At 40.9% G+C, this 27,902-nt stretch overlaps 1 pseudogene; it reads left to right on the top strand.

Moving 5' to 3' along the window:
- Positions 1 to 4,743: 4,743 nt before the first annotated feature.
- Positions 4,744 to 27,902, top strand: part of LOC110214292 (lysine--tRNA ligase-like) — a 39,330-nt pseudogene continuing 16,171 nt past the window's right edge.

The raw sequence follows: 27,902 nt of genomic DNA, 5'->3' as shown, positions 1-27,902 counted from the left end.
TAAAGTCAAAGCTCCTACATCCGACGCCTGCAAGAAAAATATGAATTGGTCTCAGGCCATGAAAGAGCTCAAAAAGGATTTTGAGAAGCAAGTAAGAGAAGTCAAGAAAAACTAGGAAGATAAGTGAGAGTGATGCAAGAAAATCATGAAAAAAAAGTCAACAGCTTGCTAAAGGAGACCCAAAAAAATACTGAAGAAAATAACACCTTTAAAAATAGACTAAACCAAATGGCAAAAGAGGTCCAAAAAGCCAATGAGGAGAAGAATGCCCTAAGAAGCAAAATTGGCCAAATGGAAAGGGAAGTCCAAAAGCTCACTGAAGAAAATACTTCCTTAAAAATTACAGTGGAGCAATTGGAAGCCAGTGACTTTATGAGAATTCAAGATGCTGTAAAACAAACCCAAAAGAATGAAAAATTAGAAAACAATGTGAAATATCTCATTGGAAAAACAACTAACCTGGAAAATATATCTGGGAGAGAAAATTTTAAAATTATTGGACTATCTGAAAGCCATGATCAAACAAAGAGCCTAGACTTGATCTTTCAAGAAATCATCAAGGAAAACTGGCCTGATATTCTAGAACTAGAGGGCAAAATGGAAATTGAAAGAATCCACTAATCACCTCCCCAAAGGAAAACTCCTAGGAATATTATAACCAAATTCTAGAGTTTCCAGGTCAAGGAGAAAATATTGTAAGCAGCCAGAAAGAAACAATTCAAGTATTGTGGAAACATAGTCAGGATAACACAAGATTTAGCAGCTCCTACATTAAGGGACCAGAGAGCTTGGAATATAATATTGCAGTTGTCAAAGGATATAGGATTACAACCAAGAATCACCTACCCAGCAAAACTGAGTATAATCCTTCAGGGGAAAAATTTGGAAATTTAGTGAAATAGAAGACTTTCAGGCATTCTTGATGAAAAGACCAGAGCTGAATAGAAAATTTGACTTTCAAATACAAGACTCAAGAGAAGCATGAAGAGGTAAACAGGAAAGAGAAATGATAAGGGACTTATTAAGGTTGAACTGTTTACATTCCTGCATGGAAAGATGATAAATGTAACTCATGAGACCTTTGTCAGTATTAGGGTAGTTGGAAGGAAAAAAAAATTAAATGTAGATAGATAGATAGATAGACAGATAAATAGAGGGCACAGGGTGAGTTGAAGGGAGTGATAACTGGAGAATAAAATTAAGGGGTGAGACAGGATTATACCAGTAGGAGAAAGGGAGAGGTAGAATGAGGTAAATTATCTCACATAAAACAGACAAGAAAAGGCATTTGCAGTGGAGGGGAAATGGGGGAAGGTGAGAGGGAATGAATGAATCTAATTCTCATAGGATTTGTCTTAAGGAGGGAATTACATACACACTCAATTGAGTGTGGAAATCTATCTTACCCTACAGAAAAATAGGGGAGGAGGGGATAAGAGAGCAGGAGGTTGATAGAAGGGAGGGCAGATTGGGGGGGGTAATCAGAAACAAACACTTCTAAGGAGAGACAGGGTCAAAAGAGCAATAGAATCAACAAGGGATGGGATAGGATGAAGGGAAATATACTTAGTTTTTCACAACATGACCAATATGGAAGTGCTTTACATGACTACACATGTATAGCCTGTATTGAGTTGCTTGCCCTCTCAATGAAGGTGGGTGGGGAGGGAGGGAGGGAGGGAGAAAATTTGGAATCCAAAGTTTTAAAAACAAGTGTTAAAAATTGTTTTCACATGCAACTGGGAAATAAGATATATAGACAATGCGGTATAGAAATTGATCCTGCCCTACAGGAAAATAGAAAAGGAAGGGGATAAAAGAAGCAATGGGGAGATAGAAAGGACGGCAGATTAGGGGAAGAGGTATTAAGAATGCACACCATCTTTGGGTAAGGGGGAGGGATAAACTGGGGAGAAAATTTGGAATTCAAAATCTTGTGAAAATGAATGTTGAAAAGTAAAAATAAATTGATGAGAGAGAGAGAGAGAGAGAGAGAGAGAGAGAGAGAGAGAGAGAGAGAGAGTTTCTCATTTGCAAATTGTGAGTTCCAACACTAAAAAAAAAAATACTATCTAGAAGTGGCAGTGGGGAACAAGGTTGTTCAGACCCCCCATCTCAACCAATGAATGAGTGTTATGTTGAAAATGTAGCTAGTATGAGAAAGAATATTGAGGGAAGCAGTGTCATTGGGAGAGTGCCACATCTCCTCAAGGGCCAGAGGATGGAAGGAATAAGACAAGAAGAGGTTTAAGATAAATAAACCTTGATAATTATGGAACAGACTTTCTAGAAGGCACAGTAGAAGAGGTGGGCTAATCTGGAGTAAGACATTGTGTTTCAGATGATGGAAGTAAGAAGGCAGTAGATAGTATTAGAGGATGAAGTTTGTACATCAACACCCAAAGCTTCAGAGTCCCTAAGATGGGGAGACTCTGTGGAGTTGGGTATATTCTAACCACTGAGGAGTGCATCCAGTGACAGTATCAGTGGTTAGAGAGAGGTTCATTGAGGGAGACATGTTATTATACCATTCTAGGACCTCACTTCATGTCCAGCCTCAGAGTAGATGATGATGTTATGTCCTGTGAAGATCTAAGAGGGTGACTTCATAGCAGGTAAGAGCAGGAGGAAGCATGTGAGCCTAATTAGAGGGCAGAGGTCCCTTCCAGTGAGAGTGGGAAACAGGAGGTGGAGAGTTTCTTTATGGTGCATCAGGCCCTGGCAATGGCCTCGCAGAGGACTTATAGAGGCCAGAAGCAGATGTCAGAGTCTTTTCCTTGAGAACAGCCGGTCAGGGTCATATACATCCTTTTCCCTGGAGCATAAACTTCCCTACCCTCACACCTTTCTCAGAATGATAATTAAATCAACATTAGCTTTGCTCTTGAGAAGGTTATAACAGCCTATTGCCTGATGACTACATTCAAGATCCCTATGATCCAAGTTATCACTTAGGTTGCCTAAGCAAGAGTTTCCTTCTTTCACCATCATTCACAGTTCTCCTTCTACCTGTCTGGTCATTACTTTAAAGTCTGTTTTGGAGGATCATTATCCATGTCCTAAGTACCCCTTGTGTGTGTGTGTGTGTGTGTGTGTGTGTGTGTGTGTGTGTGTGTGTGCATATGCCAAGGCTCTGCCCTGAGTGTCCTCTCCTTTCCTTTTCTCTCTCTCTCTCTCTCTCTCTCTCTCTCTCTCTCTCTCTCTCTCTCTCTCTCCTAACTTCATCAGTTTCCACAGGTTTATTTATAATTCATATGCAGATGATTCCTAGTTCTTTATAGCTAGTTCTAGTCTCTTTTCTGAATTCTAGTGCATCAATGTATCAATAAAGCAGCATTTGTTTAGTGCTTACTATGTACTAGGCACAATGCTAAGTACTGGTGATAAAAAAAAAAAAAGAAAAAAAGCAATCCTTGCCCTCAAGAAGCTTATAGTGAAATGGAGGACACAGTATATACTGTCCATAAATCAGTACGTATCCTATAAAGGCAGAATAGCGATAGAAGCTAGAGCTGGGGGCACTTGGAAAAAGCATTCTAGATAACCAGCTGCCTATTAGACATGTCAAACTGTAGGAATTGTAGGAAATTATTTAGAACTTATCTAAAACAGAACTCATTATCTTTCCTCCTCAAGCCTTCATTTCTTCTTAATGTCCCTATTTCTTTTTGTTCTGCTTTTTTCTTTTTTATAATTTATTTATTTTTTGTTTTCAGCATTCACCTGCACAAGATTTTGAGCTCCAAATTTTCTCCCCATCTCATCCCTCATCCTTCCCCCATCCACAATCGCATGCATTCTGAATACCCCTTCTCCTAATATTCCCTCCCTTCTATCTCTCCCCCCACTTCTCTTATCCCCTTCCCCCTCTATTTTCCTGTAGGGCAGGATATATTTCTATTCCCTGTTGGAATCTAAATTACTTATGGGTTGACTGTTTCACTTTTGTCTTTGTATTTCCCAGATCTCTGCATAGGGCATGACACTTAATAATCGTCTTTTCATTCATTAGTCACTATCACTATGACTACCAGCACCATCATCATCATTAATTATATCACAGCATTATAGAGGCAGAGAGGACCATAATAAGCTACAATGATGAGGCATTTTGAGTATTGACAAAGAGTAGAAGGGGAGCATGATCAAAAGCTGAAAATGCATTGAGGACTTAAAGAAGGGGAGCCAATGCTTATTAATTCCCCAAACATAAAACATTAGAACATAAGCCCTCTCTTGAAGATGAGAGGAAATGGTTTAAGGCCCCAGTTCTAGAATGCAATCCTTCCAAGTAGAGAGAAGGGGTGGAAAAACAAATCACAAAAGGGAGATAACAGGGACTAAATAAGTCCATTTTCGCCTTTAGGGTGGTTGTGCCAAGTTAGGGTGGGAGCAGGGGGAGGAGAGACATCAGAAATGCTTTAGAAGCTCTGAAAGGCATTCTCACCAAAGACTCAGCCCTCTCTTACCGGAGTATTGATGGTGCATGCACCTACAGGAGACACTCTGATCTATTAAACACACGTGCACACACACGCACACACAGGTGCTTCCTTGGTGCTCACTCCCTGGGTAAGAGATGCTATTATTTGTCCTACGTTCTCAAGGAAGACCATGACATCTGGAAGGTGATGGCATAACTTCCAAATAAATTGGACTTAAGTGAGAGAGGGTTGTGCACAGTCACCAGCCTCACTTTCTCCTCCAGAGCCGTTTGGGTCCAGTGTTATGAGATGGATCAGGATGACTGGAGATGGCCCCCAGGTAAGAAATGCAAAAGCATGGTCAAGGTAGGGAGGTTTCTTCCTGACAACCCAGACAATGTAGTCATCCTCTTCCTACATCACAGAGATGTGGCTGGATCCAAATCTAACTCTGTGGGCAGTCCCAAAGGTCTAATGACACCAATATCATCAAGCCTACTTGGAGCAGCATCACAGATAACAACCTATTCTCAGCCTGCACCACACTGGACAATGATGCCCCCACATGCTTCCTCAGCATTTGTCTTTTCTACCACTATCCCAGTCACAGACGGAGGGAGCAGTGGACTGAGAACTGAACATGGATTCAGAAGACCTGATTTCAAATTTGGCCTAGACACTTACTAGTTGTGTGACCCTGGTTAAGTCATCTAATTTTTGTTTGCCTCAGTTTCCTCAACTGTAAAATGGGGATAACAGTTCCTAATTATATACATATATGTGTGTATATGTAGGTATGCATGTATATATACTCATGTATGTGCATAAATCCATATTCTATCTATTCCTTCCCTCCAACCCTTTATCTAAACCTCTTCTTCATCTTTACCATGACTGTCAATTCTTCGATCCCTTCCTGCTGTCCCTCTCCATTACCACTGTTCTTATTTCTTCCATCAGTTTTAACCCCCAGTTGACCAATTCAATTATATGCTATCCTATATTTCTGAATCCTTTGCCTCCTTACTCAATGACCAGTCATGCTTTTCCAATCTCATCCCCATGGTTAAATGTTCATTGTTGTACAGATATTTTTCAGTCACGTCCAACTCTTCCTGACCCCATTTGGGGTTTTCTTGTCAAAGATACTGGAGTGATTTGCTATTTCCTTCTCCCAACATATTACAGATGAGGAAACTGAGGCAAACAGGATTAAGTGACTCACCCACAGTCACATAGCTAGTAAGTGTCTGAGGCCAGATTAGAACTCAGAAAGATCCAGGCCTATCCCTCTATCCACTGCACCACCTAGCTGCCTACAGTTAAACCTACCATTTGCTTTTTCTGGATATAGATAAGGTGCAGTACCTCCATAGATGGACAATCAGAATAGCAAAGATTCTCAAGCCCATGCCACATAAGCTGAAGGAAATGCAGACACTTAGCCTGGGTCAGAGAAGACTCAGGGAAATATGATAGCTTCCTTTAAGCACTTGAAATGCTGTCATGTTGGAGAGGAATCAAGCTTGTTCTATTTGGTGTTAGAGAGTAGAGACAGGAGCAATGGTGGGATTTGTAAGGAGACAAATTTAAGCTTGATGTGAGGAAAGACTTACTAATCATTTGAACCATCCATAACTGGAATGGGCTGTCACTGGAGATCTCCAAAGGCTAGACGACTATCAATGTGTTGTATAATAGGAGGTATTCTTGCCTGGTATGCAGTAAGTGCTTAATAAATGCTTCTGACTGACTGGGAGGGGGATGATTAAACGCTCACTGAGGACCCTTGTAAGTCTGAACGTTTATGTCTCTAGCTTCAAGCCAGGGAACATTTTTAACATTGTTAGGTTATTACTCAAGGGCATAGATTCACTTGTTATCTGAAAACTCCACAGCCAAAGAAACCAAGAAATTTCTGTTGCTGCATAAACTTTCCCTAGAGTGGTAATCCACCCTGCCTTTGGTCTCCTAAGGTCAATGACCTCCCCTTTGGTAGCTGATTTTACCTTCCATGCAACACTCCTTTGAGGTTGAATTTTCCACAGGCTTTTGTTTAGAGATAAAAACAGGGTTGGTTTATGCCATCTTTTCTTCTAAGAAGATTTAATAATAACCCTTCACATCTGTCTCAGTACCAGGTGACACAATCACCTTTGGAGTATAAAAGCATAGAATCACAAGAGTTAAGAGCAACCTTTGACCATAGGGAGAAGGGGAGGGAGTAGTCCTATGATTTCACTGATGAGGGGAAATCCTGAGTGAGGAAAGTCCCTTTACCAATTCAAAATGGCACTTTCTTTGTTACTTATAGTCTTGAGGAGTTGCCTAGATTATTGAAAAGTTAAGTGACTTGCCCAGGGTCATACAGGCAGCATGTGTCAGAGGGCAAATTTGAATTAAATCTTACTGGCTTTGAGGCCAGACTCACTATTCTATCGTACTTCCTACTGTTTGGGTGCCCGGTGACATCCATCAACTTGATCATAAAACCATAGATAATCAGAGCAAGAAGGAACTTTTGAACATAGAACATAGAATCTCAGAGCTGGGAAACATTTTAGAACACAGAATTTTAGGAATGAAGTCCACTTTGGAAGCTAGAACATAGGTTGTTAAATCTGGAAGGGACTTCAGAAATTTTTTTAAAAATAGCATATTAGAGATAAGAAGCAAATTAAAGCATAATATAAGGAATTCCCAAGCTAAAAGGGGCCTTGGATATCGCCAAGTCCAACTAAGCTAGATGAGAAAACTAGGGCCAAGACACTAAATAGGATTTCTAGAATTTGGAGCTGGAAGAAACCTGAGATTGACTAGTCCTGTTCACCTTCCACTGGAGGAAACAGATTTGCCTGGAGAGATGAAGTGATTTACCCAGTCACAGAGGTAGTAAGTGATAGAGCTAGGATTTGAATTTGGGTCCTCTGATTTCAAGTGGAATGCTCTTTCTACCATACCATCCTATTACTCTTTTATAGATGGGAGAACTAAAGCATGTAGAATAATTTGCACAACGTCATAGGATGCCAGGTCTCTAGAGCCAGAGAGGGCCTCAGAAGCCATCTGATCCAACCTCCCTCATTTTACATGTAACCCCGATGGTCACCAGACTAGGCTCATGTTCTGATGCCCAGATGTAGGAATTCTACCCTTGGGAATGTAGTTACAAAACATGGGAATAGTTTGTGAGGATACACCCAATTAGAGAGGGGAAACTCTACCAGGAGGCTGAAGGATTGAGATCCTAGCCCTGCTCTAGGAAAGGTCCCTCTGCCCCTTGCAGCTTGCAGGTTCTGCCTGATCCAGGGCATGCTGGGTACAGTTCAAACCAGAGCCAATTGTTAAATATTTCTAAGTGAGCATTTGCATCTTAGAAATTGACAAACATAAATATGGATTTGAGTCATAGTTTTATTGATGTTCTAGACTTTAGAAAATAGGAGAAAATGTTAATAATTCCATTTAAAAGTGAGTGGTACATTTTCTTCATAGTTGTTAAACATTTATCAACACACCACTGCCCCACACCTTCATACTGTGAATAAAGGGACATAAGGACATGTGAGAGGCAGAATCAACCGCAAATGTTTATGAGAAATAAGATAAGATCAGTCAGAGGAAGTCTTTAACAGAAAAATAGAACACAGAGAAATGAATGCTAGTTGCACTCATATGAAGGATGGCAAGGGAAGAAGGAATCAGGAAGACTCATCTTCCAGAGTTCTAATCCAGGCTCAGACACTTACCAGCTGTATGACCCCAGGCAAATCACTTAACCTTGTTTGCCTCAGTTTCCTCATCTGTAAAAATTAGCTAGAGAAGGAAATGGCAAAGCAGTCCAGTATCTTCACCAAGAAAACCCCAAACAGGATCATAAAGAGTTGGACACAACTGAAACAATTTAACAACAACAGCAGAGTTATGAGTCATGGGGCTGGGAACTGAACCCAGGCTTCCAGACTCTTTGCCCCATGAGAATCTTAATCTACCATGATGCTTCTACCACCCAGTATAAGTTCCCCGAGGGCAGGCAGAGTGAGGCAAGGTGAAGAAATAAACCCAGGCATTCTGGCCCCTCGGCCCAATACTCTCTTTGCCATCACCCAACATTTTTTGCAAAGTAGGACACATTCCCTCACAGACCTCTGGCACTCCCAGAGTGAAAACCTGACATGTTGCCAGAATGAAGACTTCCTCAGCATCAGTTCCCTGGGAGAAGAGGGAGTAAGGGAGGGTAATTAGTTCCAGCCATACATAGAGTCTTCTTAGAGAGATTCAATAACAGCTCGATAGGGAAAAGTTGTTGACAAATGAGAGGGGATTCAGAGGAAAAGCAACTTCAATGAGTCAGGGGCTCCAGGGACTAACTAATAAGGGGGGTTGGAAGAGTAGCTTATGCAGGGAAGGTCAAGTGATTGCTGGGGAGCCAAGCTGCCCTGAGGGATGCTGGTAAGCTGCCCTTTGGTTCCATCTAACCTCCTTTTTAAGAAAGGATTCTGTCAGAATCATAAAACATAGACTCCTAAAGGCAGCAGTAACCTTAGGCATTATTTATTTCAAGCTCCACTCTAAACAGAAATCTGACCCCTACCCAAATCATCAATGCTCTCTACAACACCTCTGATCGGTGTGGTCATCTGGAAGCTACTTGAAGATGGGGAATGGGGGAACTGACTACTGCTCGAGGCAGCCCATTCCATTTTTGGCTGACTCTAATTGTTCAAAAGACTTTCTTCATTCTTTGCTGAAAGTTGCCTATCTGCAGCTTCCACCCTTTGTTCCTAATTATGCCCTTTGGGGCTACACAGAACAAAGTTTGCTCCCTCTACCCTGTAACAGCTTTTGGAATACTTGAAAAAAGCCACAATATCCCCCCTGAGCCTTCTGTTCTCCAGGCTAAACATCCCAAGCTCCTTCAACTGTGCATCAGATTTACATTCAACATCCATCCCTTCATTCATTCATTTGTTCATATATGCATGAATACAGCAAACATTTATTAAACAAACAGTCATTAATCATTCTCTGTGCCCAACAGAAGGGGAAACAAAGTTTACATAAGACTTGGTCCAGATCCTGATAGAGCTTATAGCAGACCAGTGAGAGGCACAAGCAAAAGACCATGTAAGGCCATGTGAGATCCAAGGCGTGGGAGTAGTCTGTTGCTGAAAACAGATTCCCATTTCCCAGGGAAGATATCCTACAGAAGGTGGTACTTGAGTTGGGCTTTAAAGGATGGCCAGGAATTCAAGGAGGGATGGCTAGGCATTCTAGGCCTAGGAAAATACAAAAACGAAGGCAGGAGAGCCTGGTTGGACATAGGGAGGGCAGGGTGGGTAATGAACTGTAAAATTAGGGTAGGCTGTTGGACATATAGAAGATAGTTATACTGGAAAGGTAAGAAGACACAAGGTTAAAGGTTGCCTTGAATGAACACAAATATGATTGAACTTTACTCAGTAAACAATAGGGTGCCATTAAAGAGTTTTGAGAAATGTGGACATTATTTGTATTATTCTGAGAGTTATAAATGATGGATTAGAACAGAGGTTCTTAAACCGGGACATGTGAACCTATTTTTAAAAAATATATATTTTAACAACTGCATTTTTTAATAATTGTTTCTTTTGTAATCTATATATTTAATTTATGCACCCTGAAGCCTGATTTTGCAAAGGGGTCCATTCACCATACTACTGAAAAAGGTCATGACACAAGAAAGTGTGAGAACCTCTGTATTAGAGAGAGACAAGGTACCACTAGAGTTTAAATGACTGTCATCTCTCTCAGAAATACTGTTTTGATAGGGCTGTCTATGCCTCAACTTGAAGCATTGTCCAGAATAGTAAACTCCCTGGCACCTTGCATGTCCAAGGTATCTTCCCAAAACTCCCCCAAAGAGGAAGCACCCTATCAATTCATCAAGCAAGCATAAATTAAGCTTGTACTAGGCATCCTGTGGAGCTCTAGGCACTGGGGATACAAAGACAAAAATGTAACAGCCCTGCCCTCAAGGGACTTACATTCTAACCAGGGCAGACAATATTTACATATAAATATGTAGAAAACACATAAATACATGTGCCTAAAGCTCATATAAAAGCTTTCCCCCTTGAAGGGAGGCAAAAATACTTGGGAGGGTGAAAAACATGCTATAGTCATTTTGTGTACCAGCACAACCTCTGGGCTCCTCAGCTGTCACTCTTCTTGCTACATTATTGTCTGCCTCTTTCAATGCTTTTAAAATTGGAATGTTTCCCAAAGGATTTCTTCTTCTCTAACTCATCTTTCCAACTTCAACTTCTTCAGTGCCTTTTCAGTTTTATCATTTGTTACTCCATTGTCATGATGATAATAGTAATAGATTGTCATGGAGACTATGAAAAGTCTGTTCCATTTTATGTCTCTTTGTTTTCCTTCTAGAAATGTTCCTAAGTTGATTTTGCTTAGCTATGTCTCATGCCAAACATTCTAAAGATGTGTTCTCTCCCCCATTGCCTTTTGCTACTCTGTAAGGCTCTACCTGTCATAAATGTCTGCCATCATCCACCATATTGTTTTCTAGAAAAATCTGTATGTTATGACCTGACAGCTGACCTCAACTGTCATGTCACTCCACTTGTCAAGGAAATCAATGTGCTGCCTTGGATGATTTCTGGGCCTTTATTTTCTTCTCTGTTATTTGTGATTCCTATCAGTCATACCTCTACAGGAAATGATGATGACTAAAACCAATTTCTTTATGTTTGTCCATTTATTATTTTTAAGCAAGGATTACTTTTGTTTGAATAGGTCAAGTTGAAGTTATTCCAGTTGAAAGCAATGTGTTATTTTCATCTTTATCGTTTCTTTCCATATGGTGTTGATTTTGACATTTGCTATAACTAGTCCATGGTCTGACTGTATACAGATCACTGATTCAAAAAATGACTCCCACATCAGCCAGTAGTCATTTCCTGTCAACTTAGTTAAAACATTTCATTTCTTCTAATATTACATGATGGTCACCATGTCCGTTACCTTTCGACATTATTTTTGAAGAAATAGTTCTTTTTAAAAATACATACATGAGCCTTCTAAATAGTCTACTAGCCTTTGAAGTCATTCACTTCTTAATCCTAAAGCTTCATGATCAATATTTTTCACATTGTCTTCTCTCTGAAATATGCCTAATCATTGTCATTAAGTATCATGGTACGTGGACACTCAGTTTGGAAGACCTTATCAAACTCTGTAGAATTTCCCTTTCTTCATTTACTGCAGTGACTGTAGGCACATTAACTATAATTTTCTTCAAAGTAGTCTTCTTATTAATTCTCCCCATGAGCACTTCAAGGTGCAATGAAAAGGTATCCCATGAAATTATATTTCTTTGGCTTTAAGGGATATGATGAAGTTAACTCCATTATTTGTATCTATGAGAAAAATCTGTGAGTCAGCCTGCCGTTTTAGTTACACCTTTCTCATGCTTTGTGGTTTCATTTATTGCAAGAATGCCAATATTGCTATGTTTCAGTTCTTCCATTTGTTGGTGGCTGCATAAAGGTCTCATTTAGAGTATCAAGAGTTAAACTAATATCTACAAACTATTGTAAATATGTAAGATTATTAGCATCATCTGATGCCATTTCTGCCCCAATCCCTAAGGAAGTAGAAGGGGGGGAGAGGGCATACATGACTGAGGAGAATTTTGTGTTTGGCTTTATTTCATCACTAAGTGGCCCAACTATTGATGATGAGCCTTTCAGTGATTCGCTAAGCAGATCCTTAGGCACATCCTGTCACTGGGACAGTATTCAAAGCCTGTTCAACTTAATTAAAGCTGCCAGAATGTATATTCTGCTAATGTAACTCTAAGGCATCTATGATCACCTCTACGTTATGAGAACTTCTCAGATTTCCATAAGATGGAATCAGCAAGGAGCCAAGAATGATGGCTTCTAACTGTAATCTTAGCTACCAGGAGCCTGAGGTTGGTGGATTACTTGAGCTTGGAAGTTTTGAGCTACAGTAGGCTAAGCCAATTAACTAGCCACTTTTAAGTCTGGCATCAGTATGGTGAAGCCCTGGGAGCAGGGGCCACCAGGTGACCTAAGGAGAGACAAATTAGCCTAGGTCAGAAATGGAATAGGTCAAAGCTTCTGTGACAATCAGCAGTGGAACTGAGACCATAAGTGATTGCTGTATTCCTAGACTTAGTGAGATTGGGACAACCAGTATTTAAAAAAAAAAAAGACACTAAGGGTTAATTAACCAACTTACTATTACCCATAGTCTAAAGTATAAACTCATTATTTCAGGTCAACCAATAAATCATCAAGCATTTATAAAGCACTTATTATATGACTGGCCTTGTGCCTTGCACTGAGAATACAAAGACAAAAGCATACAGTTCCTGTCTCAAGGTGCTTACATTCTTGCCAGAGGAGACAGCACACACTCGTATAGGTATATGCAAAACATATATAAGATAATTATAAGGATCAGGCACTAACAGCTGGGGAATCAATCTGGCTCCAAACTAACTTATTTTCTACTGGCTCTGTCTTACCTGTTAGACTCCAGCAAAACTGGCAAACTCCCTTTTTTTAAAAATTTCTTGCCTTATTTCACCTGTGAAAGGAGGATTAGACGTTGTCTGCTTATGTACAAAGAGCCAAATCTCAGCTCAACATAAGTCAGTCTTCCTAACACTCAGAAGTGTACAGAAATGGAATGGGTATCCTCAGGACACTGTGAGTTCTCCATTACTGGAAGTTCCATAGGATTTCAAAATAAAAAGGACTTGAGAAATTAACCGATCCTTTTTATTTTATAGATCAGGATATTTGGGCCCGTTCAGAGAAAATGAGTTGTCCAAGGTCATCTGGAAAAATACTAGGGCTGAAATTCGTACCCAGGTCATTCTGATTCTAAATCTAACATTCTTTCCCCCTTATGTGATAGTCAAATGGAGACTGGACAGTCTTGTTTAAAGTGATGTCATAAAAGCAATTCTTGAAGGGCTGGATAAGAAGATCTCTGACACCCCTCCCATCTCTAAGATTATTCTAGATTCTATCAGTAGGAGGCATTAGCATCATCCTAGCCAACGCAGGACATTTAGTAGGTTGTAATCACGGGAAGTAGCTTCATTTCTCTGACCCATTTCCTCAACTATAAAATAAAAATATTAAAATGTGCACTTCCACGTGAGTATTATTTTGTAAACCTTTAAAAAGTATAGAAATGTAAGCACTGTTATATCCATCATCAACATCACTCTCATCATTATTGCCACTGGCTCCACTGTTATTAGCAGCTCCATCAGCACCATAATGATCATGACAGTCAGCAGTAGCAACATTATCACCATTACTACCATAACCACCATTTTGCAAAAAAAAAAAAAAAAGACAGCATCATAGAACTGTGGAGTCATAGACTAAAGGGAAGGTAGGAAGGTTCCGGGCATTTTGAAATAATAGAGGAGGAAATGAAAAGTGAATTGCATGTGGAGGTAGAGGTGGGAGGGAGTAGAGGTTCTCCCCAAACCAAACTTTGAATTCTGACCAAAGCTTGCACTGTCCTCTTGACCACTATAATCAAATTTGGTCCTGGCTGAATTAATTTAAATCGTTATCATCTGGGGGCTCAGGAGACTGGTGAGATTACAGCTCCAAGTCACTTCACCAGCCTCCAAGAGCTCTCCTCTAGGAAACAATTCATCACAGGTCCCCTCCTGTTCCAGGCCTTTGCCTAATCACTCAGCAGCACATCTCTAAGTGATATTACCCCATGATTACATTAGCTGCAGTATTAGACACCAGTTAAAGCTGCCTAATTGGGCCATAATTTTGACAAATGCGTCATCTCGGCCATCCTGACTGAGGAGCTAACCGCACCGCATACACATACGCCTGGGCCTGCCTGGCTTGCTCCGTTTTCTAAGAAAGGAAGAAAAAAGGTAGGTTTTGTTTCCATCCACGCGGGGCTTTAGTAACTAAAAATCGATCAAATTGAATGTCGATAAAGGCTTATGGACAATAATAAAAATACCCCCAGTTTCAACAGTAGTCTAAAGTTTATAAAGCACTTTCTTCAAAAACAGCCCCAGGAGGGAAGTAGCGCACTTCTGAGTATTTCTCTTTTATTGTTGTATTGTTTTTGTTTTCATTTTTAAAATCCAGACCCATGATTTCATTAGCACGTGGAATTTGTGGCCCAGAAACATACTCCACTGATGTTAATCACCTATTAGTCTACAAACAAATGAAACAATATCTGTAAAGTGCTTAGCACAGCGCCAAGCACATAGTAGGGGATTAATAAATGCTGCTTCCCTCACTCCTCCCCTCTCTACAATTGTATATACATATATATGACTTATTATATGTAATTATAATATTATATATGATATATAATAACTAGAACTTTTATAGCCACTTCAAGTTTATAAAAACCTTTACAAATATTATCCTATTTTATACTTACAATAACCCTAGGAATTAGATATGATCATTATCCTCGTTGTATAGTTGAGGAAACTGAGGTAGACTGAGATTAAGTGACTTGGCCAGGGTCATACAATTAGCAGGTGTCTAGGTCAGATTTGGGGTATATGGGCTGTTCAGGAAGGACTAGCACCTCTGGGGTGGGGGTTTGCTGAGGCTTTTCAGGGCTGCTCATTTACCTTTGATATCCACCTTCACCCAGTTCTCACCTTTGGCTCCAAGAAGCTGTAGCATATACAAAGGCTACACCACAGTAAAACCATCTCAGTAGATAGGCTAAAACAGGTTGAGGGTAACCGACAGGCTTCAAACTTGGCGCTGAGGGAGATAGTATCTACCCCACATATGTGAAGACTTCCCCTGGTGGCATGCGCAGATGAGAACAGTTTGTTCCAATCGCTACCAAGGGGACTGAAGCAGGTGCTGTGAAACACTTAGAGCTTCGTCAGACAATGAAGATGCCAAGTTCATCCACTGAATCTTGGGCCATCAGCAGTCATCTTGACTTTTCTCTTACCACTGGACTTCAGTGACTGCAGAAGAAAGTATGAGGGCAGATAACTTTGTGCAACTCCACCTCACTTAAATCCGATTCACATCCAAGTCATCAGCCATGATGTCATTGGTCCTCTTTGAAATGAAGGACAAAAAACCAGATTTGAACTCAGATCTTCCTAAGTCCATGTGCAGCGCTCTATCCACTGTGCCACTCTGCTGCTTCAGTTTCCTCTGCTTATGAAGAGTCGATTGGGGCACTGAGACAGTAGCTCTCTTGCCCTTGTGACACAGCTAGTAGGTGTCACAGACAGGACTGAAAATCAGTCCTTCTTTCCTGTAAACTTGGTACTCTTTCTACCATATTATGTTGTCTCTCTAGTGCAAATCCTTGCGCCCTCATGAGGTTGTTGGCATTGTACTGATGAGGAATCTGGACCTCAGGGAAGACTCAAAAACTCATTTAAGTAAAAGCAGTAGGAGAATGAGCAGCAGCAGCAGCGACAGTAGCAGCAGCAGGAGTAGACAGGCTTGGAATACTCTGGGTCTGCACATCAACATAGGACTCACGAAGGCAACAGAACAAGTGTCAGAACCAGGAAGTCATTCTAGGTCCACTGACTCTGAGTCTAGAATGATATCTTCTATGTGGCACTGCCATGCAGTGCCCTTCCCCTGAGGCAGTCCTTGTGATGGAAAAAGGAGTGGCCTAAGACCATGGTTCCGTTTTGTTCACGCTATCTTGTGCAAATTATTGAATTCATCCCAAATTACATCTTGAGCTACTGTTATGATCACAACAGTGACTGGCCATTAGGCAGAGCTAAAAGAAAGCTAGATCATCTCAAGGATGCCACTGGGTGGCTGTGAGGCTGCAAGCTTGGTGCTCCCACTGCTGGGCCTCAAGCCGGGAAGGGGGAGGAAGAGTAAGGGGAAAAGCATTGATTTAGTGCCTGCTGCGTGCCAAGCACTGTTTTAAGTGCTTTTTACAAATATTATCTCTCTTCACAATAGCCCTGGGAGGTGATATCATCATCCCCATTTTATAGTTGAAGAATCTAAAGCAAACAGAGGTTAAGTGACTTGCCCAGGGTCATACAGCTAGTAAGTATCTGAGGCTGGATTTGAACCCAGGTCTTCCTAAAGCAGCTAGGTCATGCAGTGGATAGAGCTCTAGGCTGGGAATCGGGAAGATGGGCATTCAGATTTGGCCTCAGATACTTACTAGCTGTGTGATCCTGGGTAAGTCACTTTACCCTGCTTACCTCAGTTTCCTCATCTATAAAATGAGCTGGAGAAGGAAATGGCAGTTTCCTTGCCAAGAAAACTCAAAATGGGATCGTGAAGTCAGACACAATCAAGCCAACTGAACAACAATAACAGATAAGGAAACTGAGAAAGGTTCACTGACTTGCCCAAGGTCACTCAGTAAGTATCAGAGACAGCATTTGAATTCAGGTCTTGTCTACTTCAGGTCAGGATTTTATCCACACACACCCCAGCCACCACTAAGCTACCATTCTAATCTTACTTAGAATTTAGAACAGTGAATGTCAGAGGAGGGAGAGATCTTGAGGATGAATATAAATATAAATAAATAAATATATATATAAATATATATATATATAAATATATATATACACACACATACACATGTATGTATGTACATATGTAAATGTATATGTGTAGAAGTGTGTGTGTATTGTATGTATACATACATGCATATGGACCTTAGAAAGAGAACACATTGTTCAAATTAAAATGGGTCTAAGAAAACAGAATACCAAATTCAGAAAGGACCTTAGAACATAATGGATTGTTAGAGCTAAAGGAAACCTTAAAACATAGAAGACAGAAGTGAAAGGGACTTCAGAACACTGCATAGAGAATATTAGAGCAGGAAAGAACCTTAGACCTCATCTAGTCCAAACTTCTCATTTGACAAATGAGATATTCTCATTCAATTGAGCCCATTAAATAACACCCTTCATCCCCTCCCTCCTCCAAACCCCCTCCAAACGCTTGTCTTCCCAGAAAATCATTCTCTTGCATACACTGACAATCCCTCGAAGGCCAATTGAGTTGGCATTAATTGGTACTTTCCCCAATCAGAGCTTGACAGCCAATCAATAGAATAGAAGCTGTATTCCTTGATAATTGCTATTCCTAGTCACATTCTCCCTGCCTCATTCCTTTGCAGTGTTGGGAGATGTGGGCTGATGTCAAGGTCTAAGAGGTCACAGGATCCTAGAACTATGGAATGTTACTGAGAGAGAGAGAGACAGAGACAGAGAAAGAGAGAGAGAGAGAGACTTAGAGACCTTAGGTCATTAGAAAGCTGAGGCTTTAGGAGGGGGTAGTAACCATCCAAGGCAGCACAGCGAGAGTCAGCAGCAGATTGTATTTCCCAACTCCCAGACTAGGGTTCTTTCCCTTTGCTCATTGGGATAACAGAATCAAAGAATGTCAAGGCAAGACGGGGACTTGGAAATCACTGAGTACAACCCCATCTTGTGACAGATGAAGAAATTGAGGCAGCTTCTAGCACGGGATAAGCACTGGAGTCAGGAAGTTTAGTCATCTTCAGTCATGTCTGACCCTTCCTGACCCCATTTGGGGTTTTCTTGGCAAAGATACTGTACTGGTTTGCCACGTTCTTCTCCATCTCATTTTACAGATGAGAAAACTGAGGTAAACAGCAATAAATGACTTGCCCTTATTTGTTAAGTGGGGATAATAATAGCATCTACCTCACCAGATTGTTGTAAGAATCAGAAGAGATAACATGTAAAGCATCTTGTGAACTTTAAAGAGTCATATAAATGTTAGCTATTATCATTAATAAGATCCTTTCATCTCTGGCATTCCATTCAGTATGCTATATGGTCCTCCCAATTAGATACTCTACAGTTGTATTATTCCACTTCCAAAGATACTGCCCGGCTATTGCTTTCTCTGCTCTCAGGAAAGAATCCTTCTCACCGTCTCTGGCTCTCTAAGGCCTTCATTAAATTTAATTCATTTCAAAATCTTTACTAAATCAGAGTCTCCTAGGCAGCTCTGTGCTCAGCTAATCTTGGGGGACACAGGAGAAAAGATGGGTCTTAGCAGTCTCACAATTTGGTTGGAGAGTAAAGGCTGCCTGAACTTTTCCACTAAACTTGGAATCAGTGGCAGCTAGGTGAATAGATCACCAGCCCTGGAGTCAGGAGGACCTATGTCCAAATCCAGCTTCAGACACTTACTAAGTGACCCTGGGCAAGTCACTTAACCCTGATTGCCTTTAAAAAAAAATTTCGGAGCCTTGAGAGCTGAGTCCTGGTCCCACATCTACCACTGAAATGGAATGTTGCAGTGGGAGAGGAACCCTTGAAAAGTTTTTGAACCTCTCTTTTCCTCAGTTTTCTCAACTGTAAAATGATGGGGACCTCTGTGGTCCTTTCCATCCCTAGATCTAACGTATTATTCCTCTTGAGTTAATCTTCAGTGCAGCCAAATTGGCTTTCCCTCTGTTTCCGTAGGATATATTGATATAGATATACACGCACATATATATGTATAACATATACACGTACACATTTGTATATGTATACATATCTATATACATATCTATATATGTATAGATATATATGTGTGTATGTCACACACATACACACACACACACACACACACACACACACATGCATGTATTCCATCTCCCATCTTTGGGACTTTCTCTCTCTGAGTCCTCAGTCTGGAATGCATTCCCTTCTCAACTTTGCATTAAAGAGTCTCTCCCTTCCTTCAAGATGTATGTCAGGAAAAAAAAAAAGATGTATGTCAGGTATTACTTCCTTTATGAAGCCTTCCTCAATCCTACCAAATGTCTCTTTGATGTTCTTTGAACCAAACATTCTACCTTCCAACTCTGAGCATTTTCACTGGTTGTCCCCCATGCTTGGGATGCTTTCCTTCCTCACCTTTGTTTCATCGTTTCCCCGTCTTCCTTCAAGTCCTTGCTAGAGGATCCCCCTCTTAATGGTAGTCCCTTCCTCTGTGGGTTATCTCCATTTTGTTCCATCTATTTCTTCTTTGTATAAAGTTGTTTGCATGTTGTTTCCCCCTCTAAACCATAAGAATGCCTTGAAAAGAGGGGCTTTTTTTGGTATATCCAGCATGTATCAAAGTGTCCTGCACATAGTAGGCATGTTAAATTGTTTGTTGACTGACTGACTGGCATGAGGCCTCCATTACAATAACTTATGTATCTGTGCTTAGTTCTATGTTGCTTAACATTTTTATCAGTGATTTGGATAAAGGCAATGATGGCACACTCAAATTTTTAGATGACACAAAGATGGGAGAAGTGGCTGATAAACTGGGTCACAGAGTTAAGATCAAAAGGGATCCTAGTAGGTTAACAGGGCTTCTTAAACTTTTTTTTTCCATTCATAAACCCTTCAGCACTTACTAAGTTGTGGGTTGCAACCCCATATGGGGACCCAGAGTTTAAGAAGCACTGGACTAGAGCATTTGGACTGAATCTAATTACATGAAATTGAGTAGAGATAAATGTGAAGACTTTCACTAAAGTATACACAATCAACTGCATAAGGATGAGATAAGGGAGAGAATTTCTAAAAAAAAAAAAATCCAGGACTTTTATTGTATGCAGCCATAATGTCAATTAGTTGCGTGATGTGGCAGCTTATGAAGAAAAAACATAGCATGATGTTGAGCTATATTAAGAGGGCTATAGCTTCCAAGAAGAGGGAGGTCCAGTTCCACTGGACCTCATCTGCAGTACTGTACTCAGTTTTAGGGGCCATCCTTGAAGAAGGATATAGAGAATCTGTCCAGAGGAGAGAAAACAGAATGTCGAAGGGTCTTGAGCCCATGCCAAATAAAGATTAAATGAAGGAACTGGGTTTGCTTGGCCCAGAGAAATGAAGATTAAGGGTGATGGGTTAGGAAGATATTGTAGCCTTTATCAAGCATAAATGTCATGAGAAAGGGCTGAACTTCTTCCATTTGGATCCAGAGGATAGAATCAGGAAATCAGGATCAAAGGCTGTAAAGAAGATAATTTAGTCTCTATTTCAGAAAGGAAAATAAAAGCTTCCTGATAACAAGAGCTACCCAGGAGTGGAATGGACTGACCAAAGAGTGAGTGTATTCTCCCTCCTTGGAGATCTTCAAACAAAACTGGAGTGGACTACTTAATAGATCTGTTATGGTGGCCTCAATGAGCCCTTTCAATTTTCAAATGATCTAATTCTATAGCTATGTTGAATTGATTTTGCACTTATTCTCCATTTACTTAGATGTGTACAAATTTAGAGTTAGGTAGGATGAGGGTTAGGATTAGGGCTCCATGAGAGCAGGGATGGTCTCATTTTTTTTGTCTTTTCATCCCCAGCACCTAACACCCTCCCCAACACGTAGCAATGGATACTGATCCCTTGGATTGGTTGGTTGCAGTGAGCTCAAGATTTTAAATGAGGTCAGTGTCAGTAAACATTATGTAGGCACACCATCTCTTCTTCACAACACTCGGTTTCCATCCCTATCACTTTACTGAAACTTTCCCTCCACAATTACTAATAACCATCTATGATCTTTTCTAATTCTTAGCATCCTTGCCCTTTGCAGCTTTGGGTGCTGCTGGTTAAGTGCATTGTTCTAATGGATGCCCTCTCCTCTTTTACCATCAGTGACATTATTTTCTCTCCTGGTTCTCCTCCCTTTTCTCTGACTCCTCTCTTTTTCAGTGGATCTTCTCAAGTCTCCCTGAAGTATGAACACACTCTCCTTTTTGTTTCTATCCTCTCTTCCTTGACATTGGCAGTGACTTTTATGTCTTCTACTAACCTGTCTATGCAGACAACTTTGGACAAATTCTTTTCTCTCAATGAGCACTAGTTTCCTTCTCTGTAAAATGAGGGGTTTGTATTTGATAGTCCCTCAGGTCCCTTCTAACTAACATTCTGCTGGATGTTTTGGTCCTTTCTAGTTCTGATACTGCATGCTCTATTTGAAGGTCCTCTCTTGTTCTATGATTTTGAAATGCCCTTGAAACTAAGCTACCTGAGCTGGCCTCTGGCCCAGTGCCTAATGAGTTAAGTAGACAATAATTAGAAGATCTGCCACCCCCAGGAGATCAACAGCCTTTTCTTATGTGAAAACACAGATATCCTCAAATGAAGGGCTTTTGAATTTCACAGCTTTGGGGCTTCATTTTCCTCCTTTGTCAATTGGAAAAGAAAATGGAAGGTTAGACTAAGTGATCAGTAAAGTCCCTCCCAGCCCTAATATTGTATATTCTATGACGTGACAATATGGTAAAATAACACTGAACTTGGAATCTTGAGCCCGAGGTTCAACTTTGAGTATTGACCTTAATAGCTCTATGGCCTTGGGCAAGTGACCACTCAGGAGTTAAACAGAAAGAGCAATAGCCATGACACTGACTTCTCATCAACAAGCACCTGCCATGCTGCAAGGATTTTTATAATAACAGTGCTTTGTAAGCCTTAAAAAAAATTTTTAAAAAAGTAACTGTGAGAGCTAAGTCTCAGGGCAAGAGCTAATTCGGAGGGCCACTGGACCTACCATTATGACTCGTAACTGTCCAGCAAAGCTCTTTTGAATTATTTTTCCCTTCACTAAAGCCTGATTGAGTCACCAGCCCCCCAAGTACTACAGGGAAAAGTGAGTCATGGGACACATGAAACTGCCTTCCTGGGAGCTCTGCAGATCTAAATTTCTAAAAGGCTATGGGATATGCCAGTCTGGATAGCAAGTAGAGACTGGGTAATGGATTTCAGGCAACTGTGCCCCTGGGGGAAGTGCCAAGCCCTAACAGAACCCATGGGGCACCTTACTACAGGGCTAGATCCAGTAAGGAGGTGGCAGGAGGAAATTTTACTGTCCGGTTTTATTTCACAACCTGGTACTGAATTGAAAGTAACTGCTGCTGCGGTGCTTTTTATATTAACATAGGAAAGGCATTCTTGCCAAGCTGCAAGTGCTATTGAGCAGTGTTAACTCAGATCAGAACACGTTCAGTCTATTTGGGAGAATACTGATAGACACCAGATGAGGCAATTGAACTTGGGATGATTCTAGGTGCTGAGGTCCTGCCCAGCTCTGATGTTCAACATTCTATGTTCACAAGGTCATAGATTTAAGGGTGGGTGGAACCTCGAAGACCATCTGGCAGCATCCACTCGTTTTACAGATGAGGAAACTGAGGCCCAGAGAGGTCCTGGTCACAGAGTTGATTAAGTTTCTAAAATGGAATTCTTCCTAACCCCAAGTTTACTGGCACATTGCTGCTGCTGCTGCTGTTGTCGTCCAAGACTCTAAGTCCAGAAGGTAAAACTACAAATAGAAAGGGAGAAGAAAAGACAAGTGTCTGCAGATTCCAATTATCTTTAGCATGCAAAAATCTGCTTCTCTCCAGGCTGAACATTGCTAGTTCTTTTGACTGAACTTCACTATGGCATGGTCTACAATCCTCTATGCAGTTTGCGTGCTCTCTCACAACAATCCTATGAGGCGGCATAGAAGACATTGTTATCCCTATTTTCTAGATGATGAAACTAAAGGGTCAGAGAAGTTGTTCGTTAGCCATGGTCATACAAATAGTAAATGGTAAGGACAGGATTTAAACTCAGGACACTTAACTCCACATCCAGGTCTTCCACAAACTGTACCATGACACCCCAAGTGCACAGAAAGCATTTGAAAAAATAACAAAAGCTCTGGCCTGAGAGTCAAAAGATTTGAATTCAAATCCAGAGTCCTCTAACAGAGTATGATAGTGCCGAAGGCCCCAAACCTGAAATCAGCAGCCTTGGATTTCAGTCCCACCTTTGATACTTTGGAGTTGTGTGACAGTTTTGCTACTTTGTCTCTCTGAGAGCATTAAAGCTATCCATGGGCTGCCCCTGTGGACACGGGGTAGTGAGCTCCCCTTCCCTGGAGGATTCCAAACAAAGGCTGGAGGGGCCATTGTTGGGGATGTTGTAAAGGGCATTGTTCTTTAGCTCCAGCTTGTAGGTGACCAGCTCTGAAATTCTGTGAGTCTGTGACAATCAGAGATGATTTAGCCCAACCCCCTTCCCCTCATTTTAGAGGAATAAATTGAAGCCTTGAGAGGGGGACCAAGTTCTCTAAAGTCACACAAATAACCAGCCACACAGTCAAAACAGAAATGCAGGTTTCCTCACTCCTACAGTCCCACACTCCCCTCAAATGATCTAAGACTATCTATTGTAAGCTCAACTCTGAAAACCACATGTACACACTTTCTGTCTCTGTAAAATGAAATTACAACCAATTCAATGATCACTTATTAAGCACCTACTAAGTGCAAGGCATTGTACTGAGTGACGGGGAGATAGACAAAAACAAAGCAGTCTCTGTCTTTAAGGAGCTTACAGGAAGGTGTTGGAAGGATAATTTCTCAAATCCTTCTGACTTTTGTCTTGGAGTGCTATCAACTGGTTTTTGTTTTTTAATCTGCCATATTCCCTTTTTTTTTTTTTTTTGGCTAAGCAATGGGGTTAAGTGACCTGCCCAGAGTCACACAGCTAGCAAGTGTTATGTGTCTGAGGCCGGATTTGAACTCAGGTCCTCCTGAAATCCAGGGCTGGTGCTCTATACGCTGTGCCACCTAGCTGCTCCAATCTGCCATATTCCAAGACAGCTAAGTGGCACAGCCTCTTAGAAAGGAAGCAATAAAGTCTTTCAGATTAGGTGGGAATTCTGGCCCTAGCATCAAGAAGACCTGAGTTCAGATTCAACCTCAGACCCTTACTAGCTGGGTGACCCTGGGCAAGTTACTTAACTTTTGTTTGCCTCATTTTCCTCAACTGTAAAATGGGGATAAAAACAGCACCTACCCTCCCAGGGTTGTTGTGAGAATCAAATGAGATAATGTTTGTATAGTACTTAGCACTGTGCCAGGCATGTAGCTGGTGCTCTATAAATGCTTCTTTCCTACCTCCTAATGATTATTAAAGAGTTCAGAAGAACAAGAGAAGGCTGAGATCTAGTATTGAAAGCTTACAGCAAGAACCTAAGTTAAAAAAAGAAAAAAAAACCCTACCACAGAGACGCAAATATAGTAAATGAAAGATGTAAATAATTAAAAAGTAACTAATGAGTAGTTTGCAACTCTGGGATTTAGAGTCCTAGAAAGGAGGCAATGAAGTTGTTTTTCCAGATTGGGTGAGAGAGCAGTCCTAGAAACATAAGACCAAGGAATACTTAAGTTGGAAGCGGCCTGAAGAGACCAATGCTTTGGACGGAGGTGAAAATTGAGACCCAGAGGAAACAAGTGGCTGTCCTCAAGATGCCCAGCTAATGTGTGATTGTAGAAAGAGCCCAAGGTTTGGAGTCAAAAGCTGTGGGTCTAATCCCTCCGCTAGCACTGAGCAGTCATGTGTCTGGACAACTCATTTCACCTCTGAGCCTAGAGGAGACAGGCTATGTATATGCAGTGGCAGTAATATGTTGTAGTAGACAGACTTTTGAAGATGGAATGCCTGCATTGGAATCCTTGATCCGATACTGTGTATTGTTGGGCAAGTCATTTAATCTAGCTGTGCCTCAGTTATCCTCTTCTGTCAAATGGAATTAATAACACCTTCATTCCTTATCTCCTAGAACTATTGTGGGGTTCATGTAAGAGAATACACATAAATCACTTAGCAAATCTTAAAGTCCTATATAATTGTCACTTACTACTTTTATTTCATAGATGTGCATTCATAATATTTGTTGTTGTTATTTGGTTTTTTCAGTCATATCCAACTCTTCATGACCTCATTTAGGGTTTTCTTAGTGAAGATATTGGAGTGGTTTACCATTTCCTTCTCTGGCTCGTTTTATAGATGAGGAAATTGAGGCAAACAGGATTAGGTGACTTGACCAGGGTCACACAGCTAGGAAGTGTCTGAGGCTGAATTTGAGCTCAGGTCTTCCTGATTCTAGGCCTGATGTTCTATCTACTATGCCACCTAGCTGCCCTCCATAATGCTATTAAGGAGTAACTAATAATTTCAGCCAGTCTCTCTTAAGTGAACGGTACCAATAACAAATGTAAGTGATGAAAGAACATTTCACTGTGAGCTGGAGCAGGCTTTCTTGAAAGGGTAATAATTGGATGGGGTCCAGAAGAAAAGTAGGAGTTACATGAATGAAGAGGATTAGGGATGGGAAAGAATTTCAGACAAGGGAGACTACATAAGGAAAAGCACAGAAGATGAACATATAACCTGCAGACCAGCCTCACTTGAGAGGAAGTAGAACTGGGAGGATGGGCTGGGAAGGTGAGTAGGAGCTAGATGAGGGAAGGCTTTGAATGCCAGTAAAGTCTTACCTGCTCCAAGAAACCTTTCCCAACTATCCACAGTACATCTTAATGTACCCTCAGAACCAGAACTTGTTAAATCTGCTCTGGCTTAATTGTTTCCTAAACAGGCAAATTCTCTCCCTATTTTCCTCATGCGCTCCTGAAGGGGAGATACCTTGGCCTTTCACCAGCTATGAGAGCAGGGCTAGGGGGTCAGGGCTCACTCAGAGAAAGCATGGTACAGTGGAAGGATCACAAATTTGGAGGTAGATCGATGTTTGAATCCTTTCTCTGACATTGACTAGCCATGAGACCTTAGATATCACTCTTTCTCTGTGTCAATTTCCTCCTGTATAGAATGTTAATTTCTGGGTTGTTCCTGAACTGTCCCAGATACACTTTGTCCTCCCCACAAAAAAATCATTTCAGTTGATTTGCTGGAGACATAAACATTTAACTTGGGGGAAAAGGAATGTCATTTTTCCCATCGCAGTTCAGTTGATATAATCCCAGGATGTAATCATATATGGCAAACTGTTTATCTGTTAGCATCTAGTAATACCCAATGCCTTTATAAACTATGACTATCTCTGTCACTGTCTCTGTCTCTGTCTTTGTCTCTATTTGTTTTCCTGTTGTATGTCACTGCCACTGTTACTGTCTCTGTCTCTTTGATTCTCTCTCTCTCTCTCTCTCTCTCTCTCTCTGACTCTCAGAAGGGTCAATTGGCTGGGTACTTCAAGCCAAGCCTTGAAAACAGTCAAAAGTCAAATTGGCTGGGTACTTCAAGCCAAGCCTTGAAAACAGTCAAAAGTCAAGACATCAGCATTTCAAGAGTTCAAGGGAGTTTAACCCAAGGGTAATCTGTGAAAGATACCTTTATAAAGGGAAGAGGAGAAGGTTTCTCTCCCACACACCCATATTGGCCATGGTGTCTAGCAACAAAACTACTTACCCAGGAGCACTTGTGAAGCATTCAGTTTGTCACAGAGCAGAGAAGCCTTTAGGTTACTATATACGTTGCCTTTCCACTCTGAGCAGTTAAAGAGTCAGTTCTAGAGTTCTAGGTACAGTTAAGGGAGCAGCAACACTCACCCCAGAGAGATTCAGCTTTAGAGAAGGTGTTAATTGATGACTGAAGCAGCTTAAAGGAATGTGACCCCAGGCAGCACAGAAAAGAGCCAGTTATGGAAGAGAAAAAGATAGAGGCAAAGAAAGACAGAGATGAAAGAGAATAAGAGCAAGAGAAGTAAGAGGGAGAAGAGAGAGGTAAAAGAGAGAGAGAGAGAGAGAGAGAGAGAGAGAGAGAGAGAGGAGAGAAAGAGAGATCTTGCAACTGAATGTTGAGTTTTATAAGGTCTCTAATAAGACAGAAAAATCTTTGAAGCCCTGTTGTATCAAAGGAGTGAGTAGCCTTGACCGCATGTTTTCCCTATGCATCTCCTTCAGTACCATTGTACTCTATTTGTGCCAACTATTCCCAGAGATACCAAGCATATTGGTAGGAAATTGCCTCTCATATTTTGGTGGGAAAATATTTTGTATCTATTATTTTTACTATGCCATCTTAGTAAATTACTTTTTTTTGAGCTAATTGTGTCTTCTGGCTGACTGTTGCTGGAAAGCACACCAGTTGGGACTTGGGATCTATAGTTATAAGATCTAGGACATGAAGGGCACCCTAGAATTTATGAGTACAATAGCTGTCCTCTGTGAAAGTAGCACAGAAAGGATGCTACACTTGTCCTGCCTACTTAATAGGATGCCTGGGAAAGAAAGCACTTTTCAGTCTCTAAGCTGCTATATTCAACTCAATAACTATCTATTAATTCTCTATGTGCTGCCCCCTGTGCTAAGAGCTGGGAGAGATAGAATGTTTAAGTAAGATTCAGTCCTTGCCTGCATGAAGCTTACAGATTACTATGGGTATAAGACTCAAGCACAGATAAATACATGGTTAGTAATAATAAATCTCATTTCTTAATGTGCTTTGTGGCTTATAAATTGTCTTTTCTCACAACAGCTCTGGGATAAATCTAATGTAAACTTCATTGTCTCCATTTTACAGATAAGGAAAATGTGACTTTGAGAGTTTGTGTGACTAATCTGTAGTCACTTAAACAGAAAACACCAAATCCAGGAATC

This window comes from Phascolarctos cinereus, unplaced genomic scaffold (assembly GCF_003287225.1).
Source record: "Phascolarctos cinereus isolate Bilbo 61053 unplaced genomic scaffold, phaCin_HiC Scaffold_4;HRSCAF=312, whole genome shotgun sequence".
Taxonomy (NCBI): Eukaryota; Metazoa; Chordata; class Mammalia; order Diprotodontia; family Phascolarctidae; genus Phascolarctos; species Phascolarctos cinereus.
This window is presented reverse-complemented; position numbering and strand designations above follow the sequence as displayed.